Consider the following 21,381-nt stretch of genomic DNA (forward strand, 5'->3'; position numbering starts at 1 on the left):
AACCTATTGCAATAGCTTTCTTGAAAGTAAAATCTTTCAAATGCAATTAGCTAAACATAATCAAGTGAGTCTTGAACGGCAGGTTGACTTTAACAGCGCCTTCCACGGTAAAGCCTGAGCTTATGCAAGGTGTTTGGTCGTGATAAAGAAGAAGACTAATCGAACCCCGGTCTTGCGCGTGACAGGCGGAGATACTGTCCACTATACTAACGAGGACTGGTCATCACAGTGGCTTCTCTGGGCGGTACGGTACTGTTGTCTATGCTCAACCGTTGAGACGTCACTTAATACTGGATATGCTTTCCATTAATGGAGTTATTATTATTTAAGCCTTTTATTTTGGCCAAGGAGCTCACCCTGTCCTATGGAGGTATCCACCCGCAATCCAAGGAGATGAAGGGTTTGTTCATTTAGCATCCAGGAAGTTCATAAAAATCTAATGCGAATACTACCACTGGTCTTCGACATACTATCGGATTCAGTGACATCCTCTTGGACAGGGTTTGCGGACATTTGGTGATGGGGCAGATTCTGTTTACATTTGCTCCTTCCTCTAATGGATATGGCTGTATTATTGTTTTTTTTTTAAAGAAAATAAGCTGGATGGGAGGAGCCTGCACCAGACATTACCCTTGCTGAGCATGGTTGCATGTGCTTGGGACCACATTGTCCCAACGTCTCATGGTTACAGCTCGAGTTTCTCTTCATTCACGCATAAATCTTTCGCCTTTTACTAAAGATTTCCGTGGAGGGGAACATTTGCGAGTTTCTGATATTTTTGGATGCTCTGCTCACAGCAGAGCTACATGTGTTTGTTCAAGAACAGAGGACGTTTGGCAGCTTGTAACAAAGTACCACAATAGGCTGGGCCACAGATCGAGCGTGGCTAAAAGAATTGGCTGTTTTGTCCAAGACAGCGGTGTGAATGTAAGTTTTACCAAGCACAAAAGGGTAGTGATGGGAGAAACAAAGCTTGAACTGATTGCTTCGCAAAATTATTTACTGTTTCCAAGCGTTCGGAATGGAACACGCTGGTCAGAACAGTGAAAATCCCACAAAAAAAAAAAGACTCAGGCCAAACATTCAAAAAACACCTTTTACAAACCTATTGCAAACGCTTTCTTGAAAGTAAAATCTTTCAAATGCAATTAGCTAAAAATAATCAAGCGAGTCTTGAACGGCAGGTTGACTTTAACAGCACCTTCCACGGTAAAGCCCGAGCTTATGCAAGGTGTTTGGTCGTGATAAAGAAGAATACTCCCCGTCGGGGAATCGAACCCCGGTCTTCCGCGTGACGGCAGAGATACTGTCCACTATACTAACGAGGACTGGTCATCACAGTTGCTTCTCTGGGCGGTGTGTTACTGTTGTCTATGCTCAACCGTTGAGACGTCACGTAATACTGGATATGCTTTCCATTAATGGAGTTATTATTATTTAAACCTTTTATTTTGGCCAAAGAGCTCACCCTGTCCTATGGAGGTATCCAAGGATTGTCTTGCTCACAGCAGAGCTACATGTGTTTGTTCAAGAACAGAGGACGTTTGGCAGCTTGTAACAAAGTACCACAATAGGTTGGGCCAGAGATTGAGCGTGGCTAAAAGAATTGGCTGTTTTGTCCAAGACTGGAACTTGGTAGTCGTCAAACCATCCACACTTTCCCAGTTCACAACTTCGAGTCTTGTGTCAGCAGTGTGAATGTAAGTTTTACCAAGCACAAAAGGGTAGTGATGGGAGAAACAAAGCTTTGAACCGATTGTTTCGCAACATTATTCACTGTTTCCAAGCGTTCGGAACGCAACACACTGGTCAGAACAGTGAAAATGCAACAACAACAAAAAGACTCAGGCCAAACATTCAAAAAACACCTTTTACAAACCTATTGCAATAGCTTTCTTGAAAGTAAAATCTTTCAAATGCAATTAGCTAAACATAATCAAGTGAGTCTTGAACGGCAGGTTGACTTTAACAGCGCCTTCCACGGTAAAGCCTGAGCTTATGCAAGGTGTTTGGTCGTGATAAAGAAGAAGACTAATCGAACCCCGGTCTTCCGCGTGACAGGCGGAGATACTGTCCACTATACTGACGAGGACTGGTCATCCCAATTGCTTCTCTGGGCGGTATGGTACTGTTGTCTATGCTCAACCGTTGAGACGTCACTTAATACTGGATATGCTTTCCATTAATGGAGTTATTATTATTTAAGCCTTTTATTTTGGCCAAGGAGCTCACCCTGTCCTATGGAGGTATCCACCCGCAATCCAAGGAGATGAAGGGTTTGTTCATTTAGCATCCAGGAAGTTCATAAAAATCTCATGAGAATACTACCACTGGTCTTCGACATACTATCGGATTCAGTGACATCCTCTTGGACAGGGTTTGCGGACATTTGGTGATGGGGCAGATTCTTTTTACATTTGCTCCTTCCTCTAATGGATATGGCTGTATTATTGTTTTTTTAAAAAAAAGAAAATATGCTGGATGGGAGGAGCCTGCACCAGACATTACCCTTGCTGAGCATGTTTGCATGTGCTTGGGACCACATTGTCCCAACGTCTCATGGGTACAGCTCGAGTTTCTCTTCATTCACGCATAAATGTTTCGCCTTTTACTAAAGATTTCCGTGGAGGGGAACATTTTAGAGTTTCTGATATTTTTGGATGCTCTGCTCACAGCAGAGCTACATGTGTTTGTTCAAGAACAGAGGACGTTTGGCAGCTTGTAACAAAGTACCACAATAGGCTGGGCCACAGATCGAGCGTGGCTAAAAGAATTGGCTGTTTTGTCCAAGACAGCGGTGTGAATGTAAGTTTTACCAAGCACAAAAGGGTAGTGATGGGAGAAACAAAGCTTTGAACCGATTGTTTCGCAACATTATTCACTGTTTCCAAGCGTTCGGAATGGAACACGCTGGTCAGAACAGTGAAAATCCCACAAAAAAAAAAGACTCAGGCCAAACATTCAAATAACACCTTTTACAAACCTATTGCAAACGCTTTCTTGAAAGTAAAATCTTTCAAATGCAATTAGCTACAAATAATCAAGCGAGTCTTGAACGGCAGGTTGACTTTAACAGCACCTTCCACGGTAAAGCCCGAGCTTATGCAAGGTGTTTGGTCGTGATAAAGAAGAAGACTCCCCGTCGGGGAATCGAACCCTGGTCTTCCGCGTGACAGGCGGAGATACTGTCCACTATACTAACGAGGACTGGTCATCACAGTTGCTTCTCTGGGCGGTGTGTTACTGTTGTCTATGCTCAACCGTTGAGACGTCACTTAATACTGGATATGCTTTCCATTAATGGAGTTATTATTATTTAAACCTTTTATTTTGGCCAAAGAGCTCACCCTGTCCTATGGAGGTATCCAAGAATTGTCTCGCTCACAGCAGAGCTACATGTGTTTGTTCAAGAACAGAGGACGTTTGGCAGCTTGTAACAAAGTACCACAATAGGTTGGGCCAGAGATTGAGCGTGGCTAAAAGAATTGGCTGTTTTGTCCAAGACTGGAACTGGGTAGTCGTCAAACCATCCACACTTTCCCAGTTCACAACTTCGAGTCTTGTGTCAGCAGTGTGAATGTAAGTTTTACCAAGCACAAAAGGGTAGTGATGGGAGAAACAAAGCTTTGAACCGATTGTTTCGCAACATTATTCACTGTTTCCAAGCGTTCGGAACGCAACACACTGGTCAGAACAGTGAAAATGCAACAAAAAAAAAAGACTCAGGCCAAACATTCAAAAAACACCTTTTACAAACCTTTTGCAAACGCTTTCTTGAAAGTAAAATCTTTCAAATGCAATTAGCTAAACATAATCAAGTGAGTCTTGAACGGCAGGTTGACTTTAACAGCGCCTTCCACGGTAAAGCCTGAGCTTATGCAAGGTGTTTGGTCGTGATAAAGAAGAAGACTAATCGAACCCCGGTCTTCCGGAGATACTGTCCACTATACTAACGAGGACTGGTCATCCCAATTGCTACTCTGGGCGGTACGGTACTGTTGTCTATGCTTAACCGTTGAGACGTCACTTAATACTGGATATGCTTTCCATTAATGGAGTTATTATTATTTAAGCCTTTTATTTTGGCCAAGGAGCTCACCCTGTCCTATGGAGGTATCCACCCGCAATCCAAGGAGATGAAGGGTTTGTTCATTTAGCATCCAGGAAGTTCATAAAAATCTCATGCGAATACTACCACTGGTCTTCGACATACTATCGGATTCAGTGACATCCTCTTGGACAGGGTTTGCGGACATTTGGTCATGGGGCAGATTCTTTTTACATTTGCTCCTTCCTCTAATGGATATGGCTGTATTATTGTTTTTGTTTTTTAAGAAAATAAGCTGGATGGGAGGAGCCTGCACCAGACATTACCCTTGCTGAGCATGGTTGCATGTGCTTGGGAGCACATTGTCCCAACGTCTCATGGGTACAGCTCGAGTTTCTCTTCATTCACGCATAAATCTTTCGCCTTTTACTAAAGATTTCCGTGGAGGGGAACATTTGCGAGTTTCTGATATTTTTGGATGCTCTGCTCACAGCAGAGCTACATGTGTTTGTTCAAGAACAGAGGACGTTTGGCAGCTTGTAACAAAGTACCACAATAGGCTGGGCCACAGATCGAGCGTGGCTAAAAGAATTGGCTGTTTTGTCCAAGACAGCGGTGTGAATATAAGTTTTACCAAGCACAAAAGGGTAGTGATGGGAGAAACAAAGCTTTGAACTGATTGCTTCGCAAAATTATTCACTGTTTCCAATCGTTCGGAACGGAACAGGCTGGTCAGAACAGTGAAAATCCCACAAAAAAAAAAGACTCAGGCCAAACATTCAAATAACACCTTTTACAAACCTATTGCAAACGCTTTCTTGAAAGTAAAATCTTTCAAATGCAATTAGCTACAAATAATCAAGCGAGTCTTGAACGGCAGGTTGACCTTAACAGCACCTTCCACGGTAAAGCCCGAGCTTATGCAAGGTGTTTGGTCGTGATAAAGAAGAATACTCCCCGTCGGGGAATCGAACCCCAGTCTTCCGCGTGACAGGCGGAGAGACTGTCCACTATACTAACGGGGACTGGTCATCACACTTTCTTCTCTGGGCGGTGTGTTACTGTTGTCTATGCTCAACCGTTGAGACGTCACGTAATACTGGATATGCTTTCCGTTAATGGAGTTATTATTATTTAGGCAAGGCAAGGCAAGTTTATTTATATAGCACATTTCATACACAATGGTAATTCAAAGTGCTTTACATAGAAGAAATTAAAATAATCAAAAGAAATCAGAATAATTAAAACAGTTTAGAATAAAAGATAAAATACAGAAATCAGAATAATTAAAACATAAAATAAAATACAGTGCAAACAGTCTGACGAACAGTGGCACAGTGCTCATTCAGTAAATGCACAGTTAAACAGATGTGTTTTGAGTCTGGATTTGAATGTGACTACTGTAGGAGCACATCTGATCTCTTCTGGAAGCTGATTCCACCTGCGGCTGGCATAGTAGCTAAAAGCAGACTCGCCGTGCTTCGAGTGAACCCTTGGTATTTCTAGCCGATGTGATCCTAATGATCTGAGTGATCTGTTGGGTTTATATTCACTGAGCATATCTGCAATGTATTGAGGTCCTAGGCCATTGAATGATTTATATACCAGTAATAATACTTTAAAATCAATCCTAAATGTAACTGGCAGCCAGTGTAAAGACCTGAGGACTGGTGTGATGTGTTCATATTTTCTGGTTCTGCTCAGAATCCTAGCAGCAGCGTTCTGTATGAGCTGCAACTGTCTTATGGTCTTTTTGGGAAGGCCAGTGAGAAGTCCATTACAATAATCCACCCTACTGGTGATGAAAGCATGCACAAGTTTTTCTAAGTCTTGACTGGAAACAAAGCATCTAATTCTTGCAATATTTTTCAGGTGATAATATGCTGATTTAGTTATTGCTTTGACATGACTACTGAAACTAAGGTCTGACTCCAGAGACACACCCAGATTCCTGACTTGATTTTTAGTTGTTTGACCCCTAGACTGAAGGTATGCGTTCACCTTGAGAACTTCATCTTTGTTTCCAAACGCAATGACTTCAGTTTTGTCTATGTTTAACTGAAGAAAGTTTTGGCACATCCAATTGTTTACTTCATCAATGCATTGGCAAAGGGAGTCAATGGGGCTGTAATCGTTAGGCGATAGGGATAAGTAGAGCTGTGTGTCGTCTGCATAGCTATGGTAAGCGATTTGGTTCTTTCTCATTATTTGGCTCATTGGGAGCATGTACAGGTTGAATAGGAGTGGCGCAAGAATTGAGCCTTGAGGGACTCCGCATGTCATGGATGTCCACTCAGACTTATGGTCTCCTATACTCACATAATAACCTCTGCCTCCTAAGTATGACCTGAACCATTTTAGGACTATCCCAGAAAGCCCGACCCAGTTTTCCAGCCTGTCAAGAAGTATTTTGTGATCGACAGTGTCAAATGCAGCACTGAGGTCGAGTAGTACCAGCACTGATAATTTGCCTGTATCAGTATTTAAGCGAATATCATTTATTATCTTTATGAGCGCGGTCTCTGTACTGTGGTGCGGTCGGAAACCAGATTGAAAATGGTCAAAGTATCCATTCGAGCTTAAGAATTTGTTCAGCTGATTGAAGACAACTTTTTCAATGATCTTGCCTATGAAAGGAAGATTTGAGATCGGTCTATAGTTGTTTAATATGGTCTTATCCAGATTGCTCTTTTTCAGGAGGGGCTTGACAACAGCAGTTTTCAGGGAGGTCGGAAAACTCCCAGAGAGAATTGAGGCATTTACCACTTCTAGGAGATCTGCTTCTAAGCTGTGTAACACATTTTTGAAAAAAGATGTGGGAAGTGCATCAAGGGCGCAGGTTGATGTTTTTAGTTGCTGTACGGTTTCTTCCAAAATTTTGCCATCAATTTCTTCGAAATCAGACATAGTGGCTACTTTCTCGTGCTGTTGTCTGATCTGCCTGACACCAGCGCAACTCAAGGATGAGCTGATCACCTTTCTGATATTATTGATTTTGTCAGAGAAGAAAGAAGCAAACTCACTGCACTTTCTCACTGAGAGCATTTCACTGGGAATCTGGCTTGGGGGGTTTGTCAGTCTCTCTACAGTAGCAAAAAGAGTGCGCATGTTGTTTATATTGCTGTTTATAATATTCGAGAAAAAAGTCTGTCTAGCTTTGCTTAGTTCCTTATTGAAAGCATGGATGCTGTCTTTGTAGATGTTATAATGGACTACAAGTTTTGTCTTCCGCCACATGCGCTCTGCTTTTCTGCATTGTCTTTTCATATTTTGCACTGCTGTTGAGTTTCTCCAAGGTGCTTTTTGTCTGCCACTCTTCTTCCTGACTTTCACAGGAGCAATATCATCAATTACACTCTTAACTTTTGAGTTAAAAGAATCAAGGAGAAAATCAACAGAGTCAGCAGATATGCTTGGTGTTAAAGATATAGCCTTCATAAATAGTACACTAGTGTTCTCATTTAAGCATCTCTTCTTGACAGACACAGATCTAGCTTCAATGGCAGGAGAGATCAATATATCAAAGAAAATACAAAAATGATCAGACAGTGCTACATCCTTAATAACAATTGATGAAATGTTTAGACCCTTACTGATAAGTATATCTAGAGTGTGTCCACGATTATGTGTGGCTCCATGTACATGCTGAGTCAGATCAAAAGTTTTTAAAACAGTTTTGATTTCTTTTGCCATATTGTTTTCTGCATTATCTATGTGGATGTTAAAATCTCCAGCAATGGCAAAGCAGTCAAACTCTGAGGAAATTGTTGATAACAGTTCTGTTAAGTTCTCAGCAAAAGCTGGAGAGTATTTTGGAGGCCTGTAAACAATGATAAGTAAAATGCGTGGAGCACCTTTTAACACAATACCCAGATATTCGAAAGACGGGTAATTCCCAAATGATATTTGCTTACATTGATAGACATCTTTATAAAGAGCAGCTAAACCTCCGCCTCTTCTGACAGCTCTGCAGACACTCATAAAAGTAAAGTTAGGAGGGGCTGTTTCATTGAGGACTGTTGCACTGCAACTTTCTTCTAGCCAAGTTTCATTTAGCAACATAAAATCCAGGTTGTATGTGGTTATTAAGTCGTTGACTAAAAGTGATTTATTTTTAAGTGAGCGGATGTTTAAAAGTGCTAACTTAACAGTCTTACTTTTTGTCCCCACAGCAATCTTGGTATGTCGTGTAATAGGTACCAGATTAGATGGGTTTGCTGTACGGCTTTTGAAGGCCTTAGACTTTCTATCATGTAATCGAACAGCAATAGAAAAAGATACAGGCACACTGGGTTCCCGCTTGTTCTGTAAACATTTGAGAAAGTTATTGTTATCATAGCGGGGACCCGACACATATCACTGAGAGCTGGTATCAGTTGTTTTTGGTTCACCTCGAGCCGCCGGAGGAGGGTGTGTGCCCTGGCGCTGTGGCAGAGGCCGAAGAGCTCTCACAGGAGGAGGGGGAGGGCGAGCTGGGCCCGTAGGCTTTGGTGGTTGTGGGGCCTGGCGTTTTTTGGTTGGTATCTGGGGGCTCGCAGCAAAAGAGTGGGATAGTCTAGTTCCAGCATGCACCAGTTGTTCCATTTTCTCTGAGAAGCACAGAAGTGGAGATGCTGGAGAGAGTGATAATGTTTCCGGTGAGAGTGATTTTTGCTCTGGTGTTATTGGAGGCTGTAATATGCTGTCCTGGTTTCCCTGGCTGTTTTCCAGAAAGTCGTCCTTCGGTGCTGTATCTTGGAGCAGTGCTGGTATGTCACAGTCTGTCTGTGTTGAGCTCTGTGGGCAGGGCTCAGCTGAGATTGTGTCCGTGAGCAGAGGTTGTTGTGGCTGAGTAGTGTTATCACTGTCCTTGTGTGATGTGTCAACCGCATGTCCATTCAGGGGCTGAAGTGAAATCCTGTGGTCATTCATACTGTATCCAGGTGTGTGTGTGCCATTCCGGTTGAGTGGATTGGCACACATTGCAGAAGGATGACGGAGGGAGAAGTAGATATTGTCCTTTAGCACTCTTGAACCAAGTTTGTTTGGGTGGTGGCCATCCCGTTGAAACAGTTGCCCCTGACTCCAGAAAAGATTGAAGTTGTCAATAAAGTTCACTCCTTTTATATTACAGGTTTTTTGCAGCCATGTATTAAGCCCAAGCAACCGTTTGGGCTTAATACATTAAGCAATTTAAACCTTTTATTTTGGCCAAAGACCTCACCCTGTCCTATGGAGGTATCCAAGAATTGTCTTGCTCACAGCAGAGCTACATGTGTTTGTTCAAGAACAGAGGACGTTTGGCAGCTTGTAACAAAGTACCACAATAGGTTGGGCCAGAGATTGAGCGTGGCTAAAAGAATTGGCTGTTTTGTCCAAGACTGGAACTGGGTAGTCGTCAAACCATCCACACTTTCCCAGTTCACAACTTCGAGTCTTGTGTCAGCAGTGTGAATGTAAGTTTTACCAAGCACAAAAGGGTAGTGATGGGAGAAACAAAGCTTTGAACCGATTGTTTCGCAACATTATTCACTGTTTCCAAGCGTTCGGAACGCAACACACTGGTCAGAACAGTGAAAATGCAACATAAAAAAAAGACTCAGGCCAAACATTCAAAAAACACCTTTTACAAACCTATTGCAAACGCTTTCTTGAAAGTAAAATCTTTCAATTGCAATTAGCTAAACATAATCAAGTGAGTCTTGAACGGCAGGTTGACTTTAACAGCGCCTTCCACGGTAAAGCCTGAGCTTATGCAAGGTGTTTGGTCGTGATAAAGAAGAAGACTAATCGAACCCCGGTCTTCCGCGTGACAGGCGGAGATACTGTCCACTATACTGACGAGGACTGGTCATGCCAATTGCTTCTCTGGGCGGTACGGTACTGTTGTCTATGCTCAACCGTTGAGACGTCACTTAATACTGGATATGCTTTCCATTAATGGAGTTATTATTATTTAAGCCTTTTATTTTGGCCAAGGAGCTCACCCTGTCCTATGGAGGTATCCACCCGCAATCCAAGGAGATGAAGGGTTTGTTCATTTAGCATCCAGGAAGTTCATAAAAATCTCATGCGAATACTACCACTGGTCTTCGACATACTATCGGATTCAGTGACATCCTCTTGGACAGGGTTTGCGGACATTTGGTGATGGGGCAGATTCTTTTTACATTTGCTCCTTCCTCTAATGGATATGGCTGTATTATTGTTTTTTTTTTAAAAGAAAATAAGCTGGATGGGAGGAGCCTGCACCAGACATTACCCTTGCTGAGCATGGTTGCATGTGCTTGCGACCACATTGTACCAACGTCTCATGGGTACAGCTCGAGTTTCTCTTCATTCACGCATAAATGTTTCGCCTTTTACTAAAGATTTCCGTGGAGGGGAACATTTTAGAGTTTCTGATATTTTTGGATGCTCTGCTCACAGCAGAGCTACATGTGTTTGTTCAAGAACAGAGGACGTTTGGCAGCTTGTAACAAAGTACCACAATAGGCTGGGCCACAGATCGAGCGTGGCTAAAAGAATTGGCTGTTTTGTCCAAGACAAGCGGTGTGAATGTAAGTTTTACCAAGCATAAAAGGGTAGGGATGGGAGAAACAAATCTTTGAACTGATTGCTTCGCAAAATGATTCACTGTTTCCAAGCGTTCGGAACTGAACACGCTGGTCAGAACAGTGAAAATGCCACAAAAAAAAAAGACTCAGGCCAAACATTCAAAAAACACCTTTTACAAACCTATTGCAAACGCTTTCTTGAAAGTAAAATCTTTCAAATGCAATTAGCTAAACATAATCAAGTGAGTCTTGAACGGCAGGTTGACTTTAACAGCGCCTTCCACGGTAAAGCCTGAGCTTATGCAAGGTGTTTGGTCGTGATAAAGGAGAAGACTCCCCGTCGGGGAATTGAACCCCGGTCTTCCGCGTGACAGGCGGAGATACTGTCCACTATACTAACGAGGACTGGTCATCACAGTGGCTTCTCTGGGCGGTACGGTACTGTTGTCTATGCTCAACCGTTGAGACGTCACTTAATACTGGATATGCTTTCCATTAATGGAGTTATAATTATTTAAGCCTTTTATTTTGGCCAAGGAGCTCACCCTGTCCTATTGAGGTATCCACCCGCAATCCAAGGAGATGAAGGGTTTGTTCATTTAGCATCCAGGAAGTTCATAAAAATCTCATGCGAATACTACCACTGGTCTTCGACATACTATCGGATTCAGTGACATCCTCTTGGACAGGGTTTGCGGACATTTGGTGATGGGGCAGATTCTTTTTACATTTGCTCCTTCCTCTAATGGATATGGCTGTATTATTGTTTTTTTTTTAAAGAAAATAAGCTGGATGGGAGGAGCCTGCACCAGACATTACCCTTGCTGAGCTTGGTTGCATGTGCTTGCGATCACATTGTCCCAAGTCTCATGGGTACAGCTCGAGTTTCTCTTCATTCACGTATAAATCTTTCGCCTTTTACTAAAGATTTCTGTGGAGGGGAACATTTGAGAGTTTCTGATATTTTAGGATGCTCTGCTCACAGCAGAGCTACATGTGTTTGTTCAAGAACAGAGGACGTTTGGCAGCTTGTAACAAAGTACCACAATAGGCTGGGCCACAGATCGAGCGTGGCTAAAAGAATTGGCTGTTTTGTCCAAGACAGCGGTGTGAATGTAAGTTTTACCAAGCACAAAAGGGTAGTGATGGGAGAAACAAAGCTTTGAACTGATTGCTTCGCAAAATTATTCACTGTTTCCAAGCGTTCGGAACGGAACACGCTGGTCAGAACAGTGAAAATGCCAAAAAAAAAAAAGACTCAGGCCAAACATTCAAAAAACACCTTTTACAAACCTATTGCAAACGCTTTCTTGAAAGTAAAATCTTTCAAATGCAATTAGCTAAACATAATCAAGTGAGTCTTGAACGGCAGGTTGACTTTAACAGCGCCTTCCACGGTAAAGCCTGAGCTTATGCAAGGTGTTTGGTCGTGATAAAGGAGAAGACTCCCCGTCGGGGAATTGAACCCCGGTCTTCCGCGTGACAGGCGGAGATACTGTCCACTATACTAACAGATGGTCATTTCAGTGGCTTCTCTGGGCGGTACGGTACTGTTGTCTATGCTCAACCGTTGAGACGTCACTTAATACTGGATATGCTTTCCATTAATGGAGTTATAATTATTTAAGCCTTTTAATTTGGCCAAGGAGCTCACCCTGTCCTATGGAGGTATCCACCCGCAATCCAAGGAGATGAAGGGTTTGTTCATTTAGCATCCAGGAAGTTCATAAAAATCTCATGCGAATACTACCACTGGTCTTCGACATACTATCGGATTCAGTGACATCCTCTTGGACAGGGTTTGCGGACATTTGGTGATGGGGCAGATTCTTTTTACATTTGCTCCTTCCTCTAATGGATATGGCTGTATTATTGTTTTTTTTTTTTAAGAAAATAAGCTGGATGGGAGGAGCCTGCACCAGACATTACCCTTGCTGAGCATGGTTGCATGTGCTTGGGAGTACATTGTCCCAACGTCTCATGGGTACAGCTCGAGTTTCTCTTCATTCACGCATAAATCTTTCGCCTTTTACTAAAGATTTCCGTGGAGGGGAACATTTGCGAGTTTCTGATATTTTTGGATGCTCTGCTCACAGCAGAGCTACATGTGTTTGTTCAAGAACAGAGGACATTTGGCAGCTTGTAACAAAGTACCACAATAGGCTGGGCCACAGATCGAGCGTGGCTAAAAGAATTGGCTGTTTTGTCCAAGACAGCGGTGTGAATGTAAGTTTTACCAAGCACAAAAGGGTAGTGATGGGAGAAACAAAGCTTTGAACTGATTGCTTCGCAAAATTATTTACTGTTTCCAAGCGTTCGGAATGGAACACGCTGGTCAGAACAGTGAAAATCCCACACAAAAAAAAAGAGTCAGGCCAAACATTCAAAAAACACCTTTTACAAACCTATTGCAAACGCTTTCTTGAAAGTAAAATCTTTCAAATGCAATTAGCTAAACATAATCAAGCGAGTCTTGAACGGCAGGTTGACTTTAACAGCACCTTCCACGGTAAAGCCCGAGCTTATGCAAGGTGTTTGGTCGTGATAAAGAAGAAGACTCCCCGTCGGGGAATCGAACCCCGGTCTTCCGCGTGACAGGCAGAGATACTGTCCACTATACTAACGAGGACTGGTCATCACAGTTGCTTCTCTGGGCGGTGTGTTACTGTTGTCTATGCTCAACCGTTGAGACGTCACTTAATACTGGATATGCTTTCCATTAATGGAGTTATTATTATTTAAACCTTTTATTTTGGCCAAAGAGCTCACCCTGTCCTATGGAGGTATCCAAGAATTGTCTTGCTCACAGCAGAGCTACATGTGTTTGTTCAAGAACAGAGGACGTTTGGCAGCTTGTAACAAAGTACCACAATAGGTTGGGCCAGAGATTGAGCGTGGCTAAAAGAATTGGCTGTTTTGTCCAAGACTGGAACTGGGTAGTCGTCAAACCATCCACACTTTCCCAGTTCACAACTTCGAGTCTTGTGTCAGTAGTGTGAATGTAAGTTTTACCAAGCACAAAAGGGTAGTGATGGGAGAAACAAAGCTTTGAACCGATTGTTTCGCAACATTATTCACTGTTTCCAAGCGTTCGGAACGCAACACACTGGTGAGAACAGTGAAAATGCAACAAAAAAAAAGACTCAGGCCAAACATTCAAAAAACACCTTTTACAAACCTATTGCAAACGCTTTCTTGAAAGTAAAATCTTTCAAATGCAATTAGCTGAACATAATCAAGTGAGTCTTGAACGGCAGGTTGACTTTAACAGCGCCTTCCACGGTAAAGCCTAAGCTTATGCAAGGTGTTTGGTCGTGATAAAGAAGAAGACTAATCGAACCCCGGTCTTCCGCGTGACAGGCGGAGATACTGTCCACTATACTAACGAGGACTGGTCATCCCAATTGCTTCTCTGGGCGGTACGGTACTGTTGTCTATGCTCAACCGTTGAGACGTCACTTAATACTGGATATGCTTTCCATTAATGGAGTTATTATTATTTAAGCCTTTTATTTTGGCCAAGCAGCTCACCCTGTCCTATGGAGGTATCCACCCGCAATCCAAGGAGATGAAGGTTTGTTCATTTAGCATCCAGGAAGTTCATAAAAATCTCATGCGAATACTACCACTGGTCTTCGACATATTATCGGATTCAGTGACATCCTCTTGGACAGGGTTTGCGGACATTTGGTCATGGGGCAGATTCTTTTTACATTTGCTCCTTCCTCTAATGGATATGGCTGTATTATTGTTTTTTTTTTAAAGAAAATAAGCTGGATGGGAGGAGCCTGCACCAGACATTACCCTTGCTGAGCATGGTTGCATGTGCTTGGGACCACATTGTCCCAACGTCTCATGGGTACAGCTCGAGTTTCTCTTCATTCACGCATAAATCTTTCGCCTTTTACTAAAGATTTCCGTGGAGGGGAACATTTGCGAGTTTCTGATATTTTTGGATGCTCTGCTCACAGCAGAGCAACATGTGTTTGTTCAAGAACAGAGGACGTTTGGCAGCTTGTAACAAAGTACCACAATAGGCTGGGCCACAGATCGAGCGTGGCCAAGACTGTTTTGTCCAAGACAGCGGTGTGAATATAAGTTTTACCAAGCATAAAAGGGTAGTGATGGGAAAAACAAAGCTTTGAACCGATTGTTTCGCAACATTATTCACTGTTTCCAAGCGTTCGGAACGCAACACACTGGTCAGAACAGTGAAAATGCAACAAAAAAAAAGACTCAGGCCAAACATTCAAAAAACACCTTTTACAAACCTAATGCAAACGCTTTCTTGAAAGTAAAATCTTTCAAATGCAATTAGCTAAACATAATCAAGTGAGTCTTGAACGGCAGGTTGACTTTAACAGCGCCTTCCACGGTAAAGCCTGAGCTTATGCAAGGTGTTTGGTCGTGATAAAGAAGAAGACTAATCGAACCCCGGTCTTCCGCGTGACAGGCGGAGATACTGTCCACTATACTAACGAGGACTGGTCATCCCAATTGCTTCTCTGGGCGGTACGGTACTGTTGTCTATGCTCAACCGTTGAGACGTCACTTAATACTGGATATGCTTTCCATTAATGGAGTTATTATTATTTAAGCCTTTTATTTTGGCCAAGGAGCTCACCCTGTCCTATGGAGGTATCCACCCGCAATCCAAGGAGATGAAGGGTTTGTTCATTTAGCATCCAGGAAGTTCATAAAAATCTCATGCGAATTCTACCACTGGTCTTCGACATACTATCGGATTCAGTGACATCCTCTTGGACAGGGTTTGCGGACATTTGGTGATGGGGCAGATTCTTTTTACATTTGCTCCTTCCTCTAATGGATATGGCTGTATTATTGTGTTTTTTTTTAAAGAAAATAAGCTGGATGGGAGGAGCCTGCACCAGACATTACCCTTGCTGAGCATGGTTGCATGTGCTTGGGACCACATTGTCCCAACGTCTCATGGGTACAGCTCGAGTTTCTCTTCATTCACGCATAAATCTTTCGCCTTTTACTAAAGATTTCCGTGGAGGGGAACATTTGCGAGTTTCTGATATTTTTGGATGCTCTGCTCACAGCAGAGCTACATGTGTTTGTTCAAGAACAGAGGACGTTTGGCAGCTTGTAACAAAGTACCACAATAGGCTGGGCCACAGATCGAGCGTGGCTAAAAGAATTGGCTGTTTTGTCCAAGACAGCGGTGTGAATGTAAGTTTTACCAAGCACAAAAGGGTAGTGATGGGAGAAACAAAGCTTTGAACTGATTGCTTCGCAAAATTGTTCACTGTTTCCAAGCGTTCGGAACGGAACACGCTGGTCAGAACAGTGAAAATCCCACAAAAAAAAAAAGACTCAGGCCAAACATTCAAAAAACACCTTTTACAAACCTATTGCAAACGCTTTCTTGAAAGTAAAATCTTTCAAATGCAATTAGCTAAACATAATCAAGTGAGTCTTGAACGGCAGGTTGACTTTAACAGCGCCTTCCACGGTAAAGCCTGAGCTTATGCAAGGTGTTTGGTCGTGATAAAGAAGAAGACTAATCGAACCCCGGTCTTCCGCGTGACAGGCGGAGATACTGTCCACTATACTAATGAGGACTGGTCATCCCAATTGCTTCTCTGGGCGGTACGGTACTGTTGTCTATGCTCAACCGTTGAGACGTCACTTAATACTGGATATGCTTTCCATTAATGGAGTTATTATTATTTAAGCCTTTTATTTTGGCCAAGGAGCTCACCCTGTCCTATGGAGGTATCCACCCGCAATCCAAGGAGATGAAGGGTTTGTTCATTTAGCATCCAGGAAGTTCATAAAAATCTCATGCGAATACTACCACTGGTCTTCGACATACTATCGGATTCAGTGACATCCTCTTGGACAGGGTTTGCGGACATTTGGTCATGGGGCAGATTCTTTTTACATTTGCTCCTTCCTCTAATGGATATGGCTGTATTATTGTTTTTTTTTTTAAAGAAAATAAGCTGGATGGGAGGAGCCTGCACCAGACATTACCCTTGCTGAGCATGGTTGCATGTGCTTGGGACCACATTGTCCCAACGTCTCATGGGTACAGCTCGAGTTTCTCTTCATTCACGCATAAATCTTTCGCCTTTTACTAAAGATTTCCGTGGAGGGGAACATTTGCGAGTTTCTGATATTTTTGGATGCTCTGCTCACAGCAGAGCTACATGTGTTTGTTCAAGAACAGAGGATGTTTGGCAGCTTGTAACAAAGTACCACAATAGGCTGGGCCACAGATCGAGCGTGGCTAAAAGAATTTTAGCCACTTGGCTGTTTTGTCCAAGACAGCGGTGTGAATGTAAGTTTTACCAAGCACAAAAGGGTAGTGATGGGATAAACAAAGCTTTGAACTGATTGCTTCGCAACATTATTCACTGTTTCCAAGCGTTCGGAACGGAACACGCTGGTCAGAACAGTGAAAATCCCACAAAAAAAAAAAGACTCAGGCCAAACATTCAAAAAACACCTTTTACAAACCTATTGCAAACGCTTTCTTGAAAGTAAAATCTTTCAAATGCAATTAGCTAAAAATAATCAAGCGAGTCTTGAACGGCAGGTTGACTTTAACAGCACCTTCCACGGTAAAGCCCGAGCTTATGCAAGGTGTTTGGTCGTGATAAAGAAGAAGACTCCCCGTCGGGGAATCGAACCCCGGTCTTCCGCGTGACAGGCGGAGATACTGCAGAGATTTAAGCATCCAGGAAGTTCATAAAAATCTCATGCGAATACTACCACTGGTCTTCGACATACTATCGGATTCAGTGACATCCTCTCGGACAGGGTTTGCGGACATTTGGTGATGGGGCAGATTCTATTTACATTTGCTCCTTCCTCTAATGGATATGACTGTATTATTGTTTTTTTTTTAAAGAAAATAAGCTGGATGGGAGGAGCCTGCACCAGACATTACCCTTGCTGAGCATGGTTGCATTTGCCCGCCCCTCCCGGTCTTCGAGATCTCCACCCGGAACCGCTTCTCCCCTCTTCGCGAGCCGGAACGTGACGCCGCCGTGATCATCGGTACTTCCATGGTCCGTCATGTCCGTGCTACCTCAGGTAAGCGTAAGGTGCGCACTCACTGCTTTCCTGGTGCGCGTGTTCTTGATGTCGGTGCATAGATTCCCGAGATCCTGAACGGTGACGAGCGCGTCGGAGCTGTGGTCCTACACGCGGGGACGAACGACATCAGGCTGCGGCAGACGGAGGTTCTGAAGAAGGACTACAGAAGCCTGATCGAGACGGTTCGCAGCACATCGCCTGAAGCAACGATCATCGTGTCTGGACCGCTTCCCACGTACCGACTAGGACAAGAAAGGCTCAGTAGATTATTTGCTCTAAATGAATGGTTAATGTCATGGTGTAATGAACAGAAACTGCTCTTTGTAAATAATTGGAATCTGTTCTGGGAGCGACCTAGGCTCTACCGTGCTGATGGCCTGCACCCCAGCAGAATCGGAGCGGCTGTTCTGTCGGACAACATCTCCAAGACGTTACACACCATATGACTAGTAAGTCAAAGTCCAAATCACAGTCTTTGCTGTCCCAACTTAATTGATATAAGTAGTGTAGAACATTATATAGAAACTGTGTCTATTCCTCGCTTAGTGAGGCCAAACAATAAATCTAGTGTAGGATCTAGCAAAAATCTTATTGTAATTAAACCAGAAAATCTAAATATCAGTGAACAAAAACAAATTTCTAAAGCTAGGTCTTCTAAACATTAGATCGCTCACACCTAAGGTGGTTATTGTAAATGAAATGGTCACAGATAATAGTTTCGATGTACTTTGCCTTACTGAAACCTGGCTTAAACCAAATGATTATTTCGGTCTAAATGAGTCTACTCCACCAGGATACTGTTATAAGCATGAGCCCCGTCTGATCGGTCGTGGCGGCGGTGTTGCAACAATCTATAGAGATATTCTTAATGTTACTCAGAAAACAGGTCACAGGTTTAATTCGTTTGAAGTACTTGTGCTAAATGTTACGCTCTTAGATGCAAGAAACAAATCCATATTATCTCTAGCCTTGGCTACCCTATATAGACCTCCAGGGCCCTATGCTGACTTCCTAAAAGAGTTTGCCTACTTTCTCTCAGATCTATTGGTCAATGTCGATAAAGCAATAATTGTTGGAGACTTTAACATACACGTAGATAATACAAATGATGCGTTAGGGACTGCGTTTACAGATTTATTAAACTCCTTTGGGGTCACGCAAAACGTCAGTGGTCCCACTCATCGTCTAAATCATACACTAGATTTAATTATATCATATGGAACCAATCCAACTGATATAAATATTATACCGCAAAGTGATGATCTCACTGATCATTACATGGTAACTTGTATAATACGTACTGCTGAAATTTATCATGTTGCGCCACGTTATAGACCAGGCAGAACAATCCTTCCAACCACTATAGATAGATTCTCAAATAGCTTACCTGATCTATCTCAGCTGCGCAGTGCACCCAAACAAACAGATGAACTAGAGGAAATGACTAGCAGTTTGAGCACCATGTTCTCTAGTACACTAGATATTGTTGCACCAATTAGATTAAAAAAGGTTAGAGAGAAAACTAAAGCACCATGGTACAACAGTGCTACGCATGCAATCAAGAGAGAAACTCGTAACTTAGAGCGTAAATGGAAACAAACTAATTTAGAGGTCTTTAGAATCGCGTGGAAAGACAGTATGTCACATTATAAAAAGGCTCTAAAAGCAGCCAGGGCTGAGAATCTCCGCAAACTAATAGAAAATAACCAAAATAATCCAAGGTTTTTATTCAACACCGTGGCTAGACTAACAAATAAACAAACATCACCAGAGCAAAATATTCCATTACAATATAGTAGTAATGATTTTATGAATTACTTCAATGAGAAAATAGAAAGCATCCGAAACACAATTGTAAATATACAATCCTCTATGATGTCTTATGATTCAGCCTCAATTATGGCCCCTCTAGAACAACTACACCGCTTTACAACTATAGGACAGGAAGAGCTAAATAAACTTATCATTGCATCTAAACCAACAGCATGTTTATTAGATCCAATACCCACTAAACTACTGAAAGAAGTGTTACCTGTAGTCGAAGAGCCTCTTCTTAATATTATTAACTCGTCTTTATCTTTAGGTCATGTTCCAAGAATATTCAAGCTGGCAGTAATAAAACCTCTCATTAAGAAACCGCAATTAGATCCAAATAACTTAGCAAATTACAGACCCATCTCAAATCTTCCATTTATGTCTAAAATACTAGAAAAAATTGTGTCCGCTCAATTGTGCTCTTTCTTACAAGAAAATGATATCTATGAAAAATTCCAGTCGGGATTCAGACCGCATCATACCACAGAAACTGCGCTAGTTAAAATTACAAATGATTTACTTTTAGCTTCTGACCAAGGCTGTATTTCAATACTAGTTCTACTCGATCTTAGTGCTGCGTTCGATACTATCGATCATAAAATACTCTTGGGTCGACTACAAAACTACACTGGTGTTCAGGGACAGGCATTAAGCTGGTTTAGATCGTACTTATCAGACCGTTACCATTTTGTCTGTTTAAATGGGGAAAAATCAAAGATAACGTCAGTAGACTATGGAGTGCCGCAAGGATCGGTGTTAGGCCCTCTGCTATTCTCAATATATATGCTGCCACTTGGTAATATTATAAGAAAACATGGAATTAATTTCCACTGTTATGCTGATGACACTCAATTATATATCTCATCACGAACAGATGAAAACACTAACTTATCTAAATTGACAGAGTGTCTAAATGATATAAAATGCTGGATGACGTGTAATTTCCTGCTATTAAATTCAGATAAAACGGAGGTACTACTTATTGGTCCAAAAAACTACCCACAAAATCCCTTACAATACAACTTTAATTTAGAAGGATGTCCTGTTACTTTATCCACTACAGTAAAAGACCTGGGTGTTATACTAGACCGCAACTTGACTTTCGAAAATCATATTTCATATATTACAAGAACAGCCTTTTTCCACCTTAGAAACATTGCTAAGCTACGCAACATGCTATCTGTTTCTGATGCAGAAAGGTTAGTTCATGCATTCATGACCTCGAGACTAGATTACTGTAATGCTTTATTAGCTGGCTGTCCTGCATCCTCAATCAACAAGCTACAGTTAGTGCAAAATGCAGCTGCTAGAGTTCTTACTAGATCAAGAAAATATGATCATATAACACCTATTTTATCATCTCTACACTGGTTACCTATTAAGTTACGTATCAATTACAAAGTATTCCTACTGACCTATAAAGCCCTAAATGGTTTAGCTCCTGTGTATTTAACAGACCTTCTATCGCCATACAATCCATCGCGCTCTTTAAGATCACTAAATTCGAGGCTTCTGGTCATTCCTAGGATATCTAAGTCCACTAAAGGAGGGAGGGCGTTCTCGCATTTAGCTCCTTAACTCTGGAATAGCCTTCCTGATATTGTACGAGCCTCAGACTCGCTGTCCCAGTTTAAAACTAGATTAAAGACGCATCTCTTTAACCAAGCATTCACTTAATGCTTAACCTTTGATACTACTGCTGAATCAGTTCGAATGCATTAACATTATGAACATCAGCTATGCTAATTATTTCCCATCTGCCTTTCTGCTGTTATCTCGGGACGCTAGTCCCGAGGTAAATAGCATTCGTCAGCTCCAGTTTGTATCCAGCCTCTCACGGAGACTTCAGATGCCCCAACGCCTGTGAAGAGACGACTCGACGCCTGTGAAGAGACGACTCAAAGCCGGCGA

The 21,381-nt window shown here is 42.3% G+C and overlaps 12 non-coding genes across 12 annotated transcripts; 9 read left to right on the top strand and 3 right to left on the bottom strand.

Moving 5' to 3' along the window:
• Positions 1–689: 689 nt before the first annotated feature.
• On the top strand, positions 690–804 carry LOC143730237 (U5 spliceosomal RNA). Its single transcript, XR_013200453.1, has one exon. It is a non-coding gene; the product is annotated as a U5 spliceosomal RNA (small nuclear RNA).
• Positions 805–2,566: 1,762 nt separating this feature from the next.
• On the top strand, positions 2,567–2,682 carry LOC143730341 (U5 spliceosomal RNA). Its single transcript, XR_013200547.1, has one exon. It is a non-coding gene; the product is annotated as a U5 spliceosomal RNA (small nuclear RNA).
• A 453-nt stretch (positions 2,683–3,135) lies between these two features.
• On the bottom strand, positions 3,136–3,207 carry trnad-guc (transfer RNA aspartic acid (anticodon GUC)). The gene has a single exon. It is a non-coding gene; the product is annotated as a tRNA-Asp (tRNA).
• Positions 3,208–4,433: 1,226 nt separating this feature from the next.
• Positions 4,434–4,548, top strand: LOC143730238 (U5 spliceosomal RNA). Its single transcript, XR_013200454.1, has one exon. It is a non-coding gene; the product is annotated as a U5 spliceosomal RNA (small nuclear RNA).
• A 5,799-nt stretch (positions 4,549–10,347) lies between these two features.
• On the top strand, positions 10,348–10,463 carry LOC143730343 (U5 spliceosomal RNA). The gene has a single exon (XR_013200548.1). It is a non-coding gene; the product is annotated as a U5 spliceosomal RNA (small nuclear RNA).
• Positions 10,464–10,917: 454 nt separating this feature from the next.
• Positions 10,918–10,989, bottom strand: trnad-guc (transfer RNA aspartic acid (anticodon GUC)). Its single transcript has one exon. It is a non-coding gene; the product is annotated as a tRNA-Asp (tRNA).
• A 471-nt stretch (positions 10,990–11,460) lies between these two features.
• LOC143730392 (U5 spliceosomal RNA) lies at positions 11,461–11,576 on the top strand. The gene has a single exon (XR_013200593.1). It is a non-coding gene; the product is annotated as a U5 spliceosomal RNA (small nuclear RNA).
• Positions 11,577–12,572: 996 nt separating this feature from the next.
• On the top strand, positions 12,573–12,687 carry LOC143730239 (U5 spliceosomal RNA). The gene has a single exon (XR_013200455.1). It is a non-coding gene; the product is annotated as a U5 spliceosomal RNA (small nuclear RNA).
• A 454-nt stretch (positions 12,688–13,141) lies between these two features.
• On the bottom strand, positions 13,142–13,213 carry trnad-guc (transfer RNA aspartic acid (anticodon GUC)). Its single transcript has one exon. It is a non-coding gene; the product is annotated as a tRNA-Asp (tRNA).
• Positions 13,214–14,447: 1,234 nt separating this feature from the next.
• LOC143730301 (U5 spliceosomal RNA) lies at positions 14,448–14,562 on the top strand. The gene has a single exon (XR_013200510.1). It is a non-coding gene; the product is annotated as a U5 spliceosomal RNA (small nuclear RNA).
• Positions 14,563–15,542: 980 nt separating this feature from the next.
• Positions 15,543–15,657, top strand: LOC143730241 (U5 spliceosomal RNA). The gene has a single exon (XR_013200457.1). It is a non-coding gene; the product is annotated as a U5 spliceosomal RNA (small nuclear RNA).
• Positions 15,658–16,646: 989 nt separating this feature from the next.
• LOC143730243 (U5 spliceosomal RNA) lies at positions 16,647–16,761 on the top strand. Its single transcript, XR_013200458.1, has one exon. It is a non-coding gene; the product is annotated as a U5 spliceosomal RNA (small nuclear RNA).
• Positions 16,762–21,381: the final 4,620 nt, after the last annotated feature.

This window comes from Siphateles boraxobius, unplaced genomic scaffold, assembly GCF_051911475.1.
Source record: "Siphateles boraxobius isolate OS27281-9 unplaced genomic scaffold, OSU_SipBor_1 8, whole genome shotgun sequence".
NCBI classification, from domain to species: domain Eukaryota; kingdom Metazoa; phylum Chordata; class Actinopteri; order Cypriniformes; family Leuciscidae; genus Siphateles; species Siphateles boraxobius.